This window comes from Ascidiella aspersa, chromosome 1, assembly GCF_963924565.1.
Source record: "Ascidiella aspersa chromosome 1, kaAscAspe10.2, whole genome shotgun sequence".
Taxonomy (NCBI): domain Eukaryota; kingdom Metazoa; phylum Chordata; class Ascidiacea; order Phlebobranchia; family Ascidiidae; genus Ascidiella; species Ascidiella aspersa.
The window spans coordinates 19,846,581-19,858,870 of record NC_139447.1 but is presented as its reverse complement, the minus strand read 5'-3'; the positions used below and the strand labels follow the sequence as shown (position 1 = coordinate 19,858,870).

General features: G+C 37.1%; 1 pseudogene; it reads right to left on the bottom strand.

Annotated features, from left to right (window-relative positions):
* Positions 1-8,160: 8,160 nt before the first annotated feature.
* On the bottom strand, positions 8,161-12,278 carry LOC146168195 (uncharacterized; annotated as a pseudogene).
* Positions 12,279-12,290: the final 12 nt, after the last annotated feature.

Genomic DNA, 12,290 nt, shown 5'->3' with positions numbered 1-12,290 from the left:
AATTTTTCAACATCTGATGTTGAAAATGAATAAAAGAGTTATTCGAAACGTCCAAAATGATACCTACTTCTGTATGGGCTTTGATATTCTTATTACGTCTTACTACAACCTCCAACCATTATGCTCCAAAATCAATTTTAATGTTAACTCTCGACCAATTTATTAATTAGGCCCAAATATTATGCTGCATCATGTTATTTTATTGATTTGAACGCAATAAAACCTCTATTCACTATCGAATTAAGCGTCGACGTAAAAAGTTTCTATCCGCAACGCAAGTTATTAGGTAAACTAGTGAAACAAATCGTCTGTAAACTATATCAGTTACGTGTAAGATTGAGAGTTGCAATATATCATTTACATTTCGTCGAGACGATTTGTGGATTTCGTTTTATATGTATGCAAGTTTAGAAAATATCAGCTTCGCAAAGATCGTTATAGTTTCGAATTAAACGCACATTACTACGGCCTTCTTGCTGAGTAGTGAGTACGAATCTTGAATAGACACAAAAAATGGCGCCATCACTTTGTTATCATGTGGCAGCTTCATTGTAGTCGCAAAGGTGAAAGTCTGTGTTTTATAACGCCGGACGTATTGATCGAAGGTTTGTACGATAAGCTACCCATAATTCTTCGAGCAATAATTCTACAAAGTTTAACTGGCGAGTATAGAGATCTGCAAATTAGAATTCAAAGGTATTCTACAATAATAGGTTTCTTTCGAATCTAGAGTAACGAATCCAGAATATCAAATGGGAACACACAATAAGACTAAAAAGCAACAACACTGTAAAAAAAATTGGGTTACCAGTGCCCAATACTTTTGGGTTTTTGTCTAAAAAAGTATTGGGTTCATTCGTGGGGTCACCCAACAAATTTTTTTGGGTAATTTTTACCCAAAAAAAACTACTTTGGGTTAAGTGTACCCAATGGCATTTTGGGTTAATGGTAACTCAATTATAAATGTTGTTGGGTAGTTAATACCCAAAAACTACTTTGGGTTAGGTGAACCTGATTACTTTTTTTGGGTTATTGCCTAGTTTTATAAATGGGTACTGATTTATTGTTGACATGCAAAGCTATGCATGTAACCGTTTATTATAACACCACAGAAAATAAGCAAACACATCAAACGAATTGTAAGCATTACACAACACACTGGTGTCAATATAAACATACATTAACATAAATAAGATAGAATCATCGGAAAAAACACTAACAAGAAAAGACACATAACAAATTTGAACTAAAGATTATGTGAGATTACTTTTAAAGCAGTAAATGAAATGTGCAGTAGTATTAACCTAAGAAAAAGATTTATTTACTATGTAAATTTATTGAATAGATAGAGCCATTGCAAATTCTTTAATACTACTGTAAAATGTTGGCGAATCAGGCAAAAATTGAAGAGCCCGCAAAACATGAGGACAATACTTATAATTAGGAATATAATAGTGTGAAAATATAGCAATGATAGATTAAGTTATTGTCTCTACTTCCATGGTTGGTTCCTCTTCACAGAAAACAGGGTACTTTTTGGGCTTGTCAAATTGTCCGTAGATCATCAAGAATGGTTGCAAGCGGTCTGTGATCTGACGATTTATGTTTGCATGAGTTTTTTTTTCTGTAAACAATACAATACATGAATATTAGTTTGGATTGTATAAGATAATAAAATAATTAATTTATGTAAAAACAGATATGGGACACTGCTTTTAAACTTTTAATTGCTAAGTGCTAATGCTTTATTATAAACATTTTTCTTTCTGGACAAATATCAATGAGGAATTTTTCAGTGAACCATTGTTTTTTTGTATTGCTGCGCATCATACTACATAACAGCCATATTCCGATGACAATAACAGTTTCTAAAAAATTATTCACACCTAATATAAAAAATACTATGTTCGCAATACCAAAGAAATATATTAGTCAGTTTAAGATTTATAATACAAACTTTGCTAAAATATAAAAGGGTTATATTATGATATTTGTCAACTAGTGCAATTCTTCAATTAAATTTCATGATATATTAGCACAAAATTACAATTTTTTAGGGCATACCCAACATTAAAACAGGCAAAAACAAACTGACCTGTATAGGGTATGGTTCTTTCACAGGGGGCTGTTGGAAAATGGTTTTTGCATTTAATTGGTTATTAATCTTTTGACCAACTTTTTGTAACCAAAACATCTAAACAAGACGAAAAAAATTAATTCATATAAAACCAATATAAAGAACAGCAGTAACACACTAAGTTTAGCCTCAGCAACTTTAAGCGAAAGGCAAGCCTTTCCCTCTTGCAGTAATGCCAACATGATGTTTATTGTTTATATTTAAAACAAACCTTGGCGCTGGTCTAGAATCCTACCACAGTTCTAAAATCAACGCACAAAATTTGAGTTAGGATGCGGGTTAGCGTTTGGGTGTGGGTGGGTCAAGTAATATTATATTCCTAATTTAATAATAATACTTGACCCACCTTAACCCAAACGCTAACCTGTGCCCTAACCCAAATGCTGTTTCGTTGTGGTAGGATTCTAGACCAGCGCCCAAACCTTTATTGCTTTGCATGTAGTTTCGATTTCTGAAGGCTCAACATCTTTGCATGTTAAGGGTGTGATATACAATTTGCTCTAATTCGAAGCAATCTGCATTAAAGGAAGTCATAACTCTGTGTAACCTAAAAAATACTTCCTGAAAATTTTAAACATAGTACAGTTAATATCACAAAACAAATAAAATAATAACTCTTCATCCTGATAACACTAATGAACAAAATGGCCTATGTACAGTTTAGAATAAAGCTATAATATTCCTAATCGAATAGCATTTTGCATTAGCGGCGAGGAAATATATTCACAAGAAGTATACGCACCAAGTTTTTAGGGATCAAGGATTAACTTGGATATAACCAATTATACCCATGCAGTTTCACTTTTCGGCGCTGGTCTAGAATCCTACCACAACGTTGAAATGATTATTAAGCAATGCATAATATGTGGGTTAGGGTGTCGGTTAGTGTTTGGGTGTGGGTAGGTCAAGTAATATTGTTTAACACTATTAATGGACTCACCCAAACCCAAACGCTAACCGGCACCCTAACCCAAATAATGTTCGTTGTGGTAGGATTCTAGACGAGCGCCCACTTTTCTACCAACAGTAATTATAAACAGACAATAACCGTAATAACAAAAACCTGCTGATTTCTAAACCTAATACGATTGACTAACACAGATAGTTAGGAAATAGCCAACTTACAGTTATAAACTCACGCCAATAGCCATGTGCTTTTCGCAAGCAACATTTTGCGAAACTAGAAGCAGAACCGTTACATTGTTACGTCATCAACATAGAAATTAAATATGTCGCTGTAACGTTATTATTTATTTAAACGATAGGGGCTTCCCGGTTAAAACCCTAATATAGTACTCCGTACCCAATATACTTTTCATAAATATTGATTCTATTTGAATGAAGTTCATTAGACGGTTGCTAATAAGGATGTTTAAAGTAGAATACACGATCCTTAGATTCGAATTCAAACTGGAATCCATATAATTTTATGTTTTACCGCGAATGGTCGCGCCTATAAAGTTTGTATGTTTGTTTATTTTAGTATCTCCTGGAAAATAAATCAATTGCATTACAGCATGAATACGGCTGCGCAGGATGGATGTTTGTTTGTGTGCAATGTAGTTTGAGGGTTTATAGCCCAAAGCTTTCTTGGTTATGTCCTAGAAATTCTTTAGGAAGAGTATTATAATTATATAACAGTTTTTGCGTTAACTGTACGACACTTTGCCTGGTGTACCGCGGTTTAGCAGTGAGGTTTTTTACTTAAGCTTTCAAAAGATGTCGTCTAAATAGTAGTTTTCTGAAAAAGTTCAAAATCTATAGTTTTGGGTTTTCGTATAACCCAAGCTTTCTCGGTTGTGTCTAAATTCATGTAAAACCCAAATTATTTGATATTTAAAAACAGGTTTTCCCAAACATTTTGGGTATTCAGGTTTGGGTTAGCACGGAACCCAAATTTGTTTTGGAAACTACCCAATAATTTGGGTAGGAAACCCCAAACTATTTGGGTTTCTCAATATAATACCCAAATTTTACCTTTCAAGTACCCAATATTTTTTACAGTGAATAGGCTACCTGTTAAGCGGAAAAATCCAAATTAGCATAGGATTAAGAGCAAGGACATAATAAAGACAAATACGCAGTAATCTTTACTACAGAATAAGAACTTAATCGTCTGAATAAGGCCTAAATCTGTCGGAATCGGGGACCAGCGGTCGTTTTGGTGCCGAAGATTAGGTGACCTAGTTTGAACGGGCATCCGCTGTTTTGGCACCTGATTTTTTAGCCATTTTGGTGGTTTTAGTGGGTAATAGGTCTAGTTAGAAAAAGTTGAAATTATTAAAGGAGTTTGTGATGTTCTTAGTGGTGGTGGTGGTAGGTAAAAGGCTGTATACGCCTGATTTTGTCCATTTGGGTGTCTTATTTCGACGAATTTAGGACTTATTCCGATTTAGACGTTATTACGACTATTCGTTATTGTATGGGCAGAACATTTATTTTAAGGACATATCTTGTTTTTGCTCTTATTATTTGGGCCGAAAATTTATTTTCGGGACATAGCCTATCTTGTTTTTCCTGGTATTCTTTTTTGAGTTGCTATGGTTTTATAGCATCACAAGCAATAATTAATGAATAATTTCACATAATGGAATATTATTGTATTGCGTAATTTCTGATGTGTTCGCTTTGGCGCTGTATGCCGCTTTGAATGCGCCGTTTAGTGATATTTCACAGCCGCTAACCTAAAAAGCTCACCTAGTTCCCTTTGCTATGAGCTGTTTCCGTCATCCAAGATTTACTGTAAAAAAACGATATGAGTAATCGCCCGGTCAAATATCCGCACCTTTTGAGAAGTAGGCCGCTGAATAATATTACCATATTAGGATAGAAGTTATATTTCCGTGTCGCTTTTTTTCATGCAAATTCTAAACTTCTATATAGCGGGAGCTACATATGAATACGCTGATTCAATAAACAGAGGCTAAAAGATCGCTTGTAGGGCTGTAGACTTACGGCTTGCTTGCTTGCTTCTAGCCAACAAAACTCGAATGGATCTATGCCAGAATAAGGCAACAGTCGAATCAACAATTCTCTACAAATACTGTAGGCAGTGTTCCCTCTAAGGTGCGCAACTGCGCAATTGCGCAGCCACACCAGACAAATTGCGCAGTAAAATTTGCTTTTGCACACTTAAATCATTCTCAAACCAAAACCAAAAATCTTCACTTTTTTGCCACAAAGTTTGAGCATTTCGCATTGGCCATTTTTTTTCATTGATGTTTGTAGCTAAAAGCAAGTAAATAACTCAAATTCGCATCGACGATTGTGACGTAATAAATTAGTTTGTCTAATCGGCTTTATCTTCCATGCTATGTATGTTTTTTTATCTCACGTAGAATTAAATGTCTACTCAGGAAAATCGAAAGACCGAACATAGCACTGGAGTGTTTGACAATAATTCGGGATCATGAAACCAAAATTTATTTTAAGGGCATAAATTTATTAACACAATTACAGTTTTTACACGATTTAGGTGCAGATACAGCTGCGGATAGTTTGTGATTTTTGATTGTGCGCGAAAAAAGCATCACGCATTATGTTTGCAATATTAAACATTTTGTCAATTTAACCAAAATATTCAGATTTTTTTTCGCGCGATCGCATTGTTTTCTATATCCTTGTTTTATGTCGTCACGCTTTGTGACGTCATATTTAAAAGTTTCACTCCTCGCCCCAATACAAGAAACATTGATCTGCCGCGAGCCCCTGCCAACGCAGCCTTAAAATATTCTTGCGCACCACAAAAATATTGTTGCGCACTTCAAGGAATATTTGCGCAGTAGAAAATTTTCTTAGAGGGAACACTGACTGTAGGCTACCCATCTTGGAGAAGTGAGGTAATTCATCAGGCAAAGACTTCAATAAGACTCACAATTGACCCACTTGCTTCAGTTTGCTTGGTATGTTTCAGACCGATGTTTGTCCGAAGCTTTATAGAAAAAGTAGACATCGTAGAACTTCCAAATTTCCAGACATGGCGTAGAATGGTATGTAGGTGCGTATTTGAGGAGACCGCACCCCTATGTGCCTCTAAATGGGACAAAAAAAAGTATGAAGTTATCGTTTTAGTTCTTGTTGCACTGGGGCTTGGCCCCTGACCCCATACAGTTGCCCGGCGGGACGCAACCGCGTGAGTTCTTGTTGTTTGCAAAGGCTTCTGGTCAGATATGCTACCTGTCATAACCACAACTAGAATTCCAATCAAAAGTATATTGTTACAACGAATTAAAACGTTATAAAAAGCATTAGTGAACGTATATTAATTTTCAAGTTAATGTGAGACAGACAGCCACCGCCTATTGCAGCGACTGTCGGCTAAGACTTCGCAAAAGACTTCTCTAGAAAAAAGCCCAAAGCCGCTAAGAAACGACATGTATATAGCCAATACGGTACGTAGGAAGAAAAAGAACACGAATGTTACGTCATATTTGGCCAATAAGACTGGCCGGCACTCTGAAAACATGGCTAGGCATTACAACGGCCATTCTAAGGCCAATTTGCAGCGGGAGTCAGACGCCAGCCAAACAAGTGGCTTGTTTTGCAGAACGTGAGAACACCGCCCGCAAGACTGACAGTTATAGATTACGAGATTAAAGGTTACATGTCAAGTTTGAAACGAGGCGAACTGAAGCAGGAAAACTCAGGAATTTTACACACAACAATACGGAAAACTTTGCATCATCAAATGTGATATTATATAACTGAAGAATATATTTGGCAAACGAAAGCTGAAACGCGTAATCTAAAACCCTATTTATCACATCGTAAAATCACTTAATGAACTTTAAGATTTGGCTTATGGCAGTTAATCAATTTGGGTGTTTAAGTGTTGATAAACACGTAACAGTTCTTTTTGGCTATTTACTTCTATCTAGTTCTTTTTTGGTTGGTATGTTCAGACCGTTTTTTTTTCCGAAGCTTTCTACATCATCGTAGATCGTTTTAATTCTTTACAGCTATCTACTCTCACCTAGCGACAGAATAACTTTAATACAGAATTCCTTTAAATCCTTTCTATTTTCAGTTCGCGAAGTGACGCAGTGTCTGGCATCCTGCTGCGCCTTATTGTCCCGCGCGTGCAACGTTCATTGTGCGAAGTGGCTCGTCTTAGTAAAAGTGGGCGCGTGCGCCTTGCCTTTTAGAACGATGTTTCTCTCAATAAAAAAACTTATTGCTCTTAAGAAACAACATATTTTACCGCCGCAAACTTATATGTGAAATCTGGAGGCAGTGTAGGCCTACCCCTCTCTGTTTGCATCTGTTTCGCATGTTACTCCAATCAAACATATCAACACCAGGCCTGCACAACTTAAAATTGTACAAGGGTCGCAGCAAGCAAATTACTAAAGTTGAATGCATTATTAAGAATGACGTTATACAGTCTCGTCATAACATGGCATCATACACAAATAAATCTTTAAGAACACTGTGTGGTTATTTGGTTTAAATTCGCCAAACTTTCGATTTAATAGGTAGCGTATTAGGCATATAAAAGAGTTTTGAATATTGCTCGAAACAACACATTCAAAGTATGTTTTAAGAGTGATTACACAGACCAAGGCATGGTAAAAAAATACCAAGTAAAATTGGCGAAACTGTAGCAAACTGTCACGAACACAAATAATGTGCCGGTTATTTTGAGAAATACTTCGACGTTTTTTCAGTCTAAATACCCAGTGTTAACTTTCGGTTAGCTTGGATTTTCATTTGCAATCAAAACACACGTGTTTTCACTGCCACGTTTAATGTGGAATTACCGATTTTAACAGTTAAGCATCACGCCAATTGTGGGGCATTATGACGTAACACGAAGGCTAGTAGTAAACAAAATAACAAGTTCAACGCATAGGAAGAATGTTAAATACAATTGTTTATATACTAATTTGCGACATCACCCCCAATTCAAGAGAAATTATCCCAATTTCTGTCAAGAGTTAACAAATTAGAAGACAACGAAAAACACTGCGAAACGAAAACAATACAGCACATCACGCACGACATATAGTATACCGTTACATCATTCAGTTAAGGCGACTCATAAAGTCTGCACCAACGTTATCCACACCTTTAATACACTCGTATTTATTACGATAGTTTTGCAGGAACATTGCCCATCTCATAACGCGATCATTTGCAAATTTCGCGCTTTCCAAATACACCAATGGTTGATGGTCTGTCTGGAGGACAAAGCCAGCACCATACAGATATATTCTGAACTTCTGTATTGCCCAAACAATGGCAAGACACTCCTTCTCGATGGTGGAGTAGTTCTTCTCAGCGTCGTTCAACTTCTTCCTGGGGCACCGGAGTTCATCATACCAAACGGCATTTTAAGAAACTCAAAACTTCCTTCGGTGGTCACAAATGCGGTCTTTTGTATATCATCTTTTGCAACAGGAACCTGCCAGTAGCCCTTCGTCAAATCGATCTTTATAAAGAAACGATCACCTCCCATTTTTTGAAAAAAAAATTTTTTTCTTCTTTAAACTGTCGTTTTCTTTAAACTGTAAGTTTCTTTTTCTTCTTTAAACTGTCGCTTAACTTGTATGGGACAGCGTAAGGCTTGGACCGAACTGGTCGTTCATCCCTTAACTTCACTTCGTGTTGAACGAAGTTAATGTTGCCAGGTACGTCGCTAAACACACTGCTGTAATTCTTAGCCAGTGCAGCTGACTCTGCTACCTGAGTGTCCGTCAAGTTTTCGCCGTAACTCACGTCGTCCACAGTTCCTTTTTCGGAAAATGAACACAGCTCCAGTAAATCGTCATCATTTTCTACTTCATCCGTCAGCGTCGCGCAACACGCATCAACATTTTTCGGCTTATCACCTGAGTCTTCAATTCGCGCGATGTATTGCCTCAACAAATTAATGTGAAACGTCTTCCTTTTTCCCCCAACATCGAGCACCTAGTCGCCAAGTCCGGTCCTCTTTTGCACAACAAATGGACCCTTTCACTGCATAAGCAGTTTATTGTTATCCGTAGGCAATAACACGAGAGCCGCATCTTCTTCCAAACTTCTGAGCTTTGATTTTTTTGTCAAAGTACTTTTTATACCTCACGTGTGACTTTTCCAGCTCCGCCTGTGCAGTTTTAATGTGTCCTCCATAGGCTTCTCTAAATCAAAAACATACCTGTAGCTTCTCGCACATTGGGTTCCGTTGACGCGTTCGTCCACAATTCCTTCAGAATAGACATGGGTCCACGGACAGTCCTCCCATACAGCAATTCAAACAGCGCAAAACCTGTAGATTCTTGCGGCACTTCACGGTAAGCAAATAACAGCGCGTTTATGTATCAATGCCACTGCTTAGGTTGGTCGCAGCACAGGCGCCTGAGCATTCTCTTCAATGTTTCATTAAACTTTTCCACCAGCCCGTTACACATCGGGTGATACGGAGTCGTTGTCAAATGACGTATTCTTAACAGTCTTTACACCTCCTTCATGCAGTCCGATATGAACTGAGTTCCCAAGTCGCTTAAAATTTCATTTCGAGGCGACTGTACATATCAACTAAAGCTACCGCCACCGCTTCAGTTGTGATCGCTTTCAATAGAACCGCTTCTGAGCGAGTCGCATAGTCCACTAGAGTAGGTAATAAGCGGTGACCGTCCTCACTCGCTGGGTAGATTGGACCAATCAAATAAACTGCCACACGTTTGAAAGGTACATCGATCAGGGGCATCTTTTCCATCGGTACCCTTCGAACGTTACCTTTGCTCACTGCCCGTTGGCATATGTCACACGACCTACAAAACCGCTTGACGTCATCCTTGAGACCGGGCCAATAGAAATCGGAAAGGATCTTATCAGCCGTCTATTGAATGCCCATGTGTCCTCCCATCATGGCGTCTTGAGCGAGCTCCATTATTTTCCGGCGCAAGCTAACTTGGTACAACCAGCTGTCGGATCCACCTTCCACCATTAACTTTTGGGTGCTGATAATTCCTATACAGTAACCCTTCATCCATTCCAAATACAGTAACCTGAAAAAAATGAAAATGATGAAAAAACTCGATATTACGCATAACAAATGTTAAATTTGAAATATTTTCAACATTAAAAATTTTACTATTTTTTCTTTCTATGGCACTAAAAGGCTTGTAGAAATGTCTTGATAAAATTTCGTTCACTTGCACTTTGAATTGGGCAAGTGACGGGCGTTTAAATATTACCGCGATCGCTTATGAATTTTAGGATCGGTTATCGACGATAAAAGCGTATGGCCTCAACTATCACCGAGTCATGTGTGGCATCGTTGGAAAGGTGTTATCAAGCGCTATGTGATTTTGTTGGTCTCTAGTTGCGTAAAATAATTTTTATTAAAAATTATTGCGAATATTAATTTTGAATATTAATATTTTTTTTAATTTTTAATTTTTTAATTTTTATTTTGTAAATATAGATCATTCTTATTGTTGTGGCAAAATTTTTTTTCTAAAAAAATGAGATTAAATATGTTTTTTTTGCCTTTGAAATTTCTTCGTTTAGCTAGTGTGCTGGCAAGCTTTTGGTCAATGGAAGGCGTACGTTGACGTCACAACCAAAAAAAAAAGTCCGAGTTTTAGACAATTGAATGCACTAATTTGACTTAACAAATGTGCATAAAAAGATTAAGTTTTATTTCAAATTACTTGACAAAACGGCCAAAGTTTTGTAATACCATGAACTAGTTAGAGAGTTATGCCCCTGGCCCAATCACCGCTGTTGAGAAACCCTGGGCTAAACTATTCAGTTTATTAAGCCAAAACATTATTGTAAAATCGAAATAGCACTACTTGTACATATACTCACCTAATATTTCTCATACGCTACCAAAATATAAGTAAACAAACGCCAAAATAACATTTATCGAATGCAAGGTTGGAAAATGAGGCCCGTTTCCCGCTTGGACGCGGTCATAGCTGCGCATTTCATGTAAAATGTGGTCAGCCTCAAGAAAACGCTCAAACGCGCAAAACTCATGTCGCGCCATTTTAAGCCGTGCAAATTTTACAAATAACGTTATTACAGCCGCGCAAATTTTGGCGGAAATGCTATTACAGCCGCGCAATTTCAAGCTGCAATATTGTCTCCCCCGCGCAAAATCCAAAGTTTCCAATCTGGATCGAATATAAACAATAAGGCTAACAAACATAAAAAAAATAAATTGTATAAAGTAGTCATCCACGCACAAGTCACATACAAAGTCCCCATGCCCAGAATAGTCCAAGCACTTTTCAGCGCACCAATTTATACATTTCCTGTGTTGGATCCAGTCCTCTTGTGGGGGATCTTTGTTGGATTCTCCACAGAGCATGCAGTAGTATTTGTTTAGTAAAATATTTAATGAGAGCTTTAGGCCAATTTGAATATTTTCTTTATAAGTTTTGAACAATTTTTTTCCAGCTGAACAATTGACTTTTTCACCGTAGAGCTTGTCAAAATTTCTGATTGTCTAGCATTTTTTTTTAATTTTGGCAATAGGCAGATGGATAAGTCGGCGCTGGTCTAGAATCCTACCACATTTATTTTACCACCAATGAAACTAGATGTTCAAATTGCATAGTAGGCATAAATATGTAGGAATAAACATAATTTTAATACTTTACCCACCCAAACGCTTACTCTTAAACTTACCCAAATATTGTTAGCAATATAATCCCCCAGACTAAAATGTGGTAGGATTCTAAAGAGGGCCAAGAAGTCTACTGTTGAAAGCCTTTTTGGGCATTTTGATGATGTGAAATGTCTAGCATATAGACAGGCTCTAAAGGTGGAGACCTGTTTGTTGTGATATTATGATCTATGGTTGGACTAATATCAACTTTGTGCTTACTGACTGAAGTAAATTCAAACTCAATGGCTAGAATAATTTTGTGGTCAACAGGATTAACATTCTGGCTTTTGTCTGCGTAATTATTTTCTTGTATACTATTGATTCCCATGTTTATCTCTATCTCAATTCTCAGTCATACATGCTGCCGCAAATTCTGTATCTTTAAATACATCAGGGTTGTATCTGGCTCAATCCCTGCTGACCTGAAGCCATTTACAGAATTGGTCATGGAGCAGCTTGTATATACGCTGAGCCAAACAGGGATGTTATATTTGAGTCTTGAACTCGCTGACCCACATGACTTACCATCCATTTATCCATTTCTTGAAAATA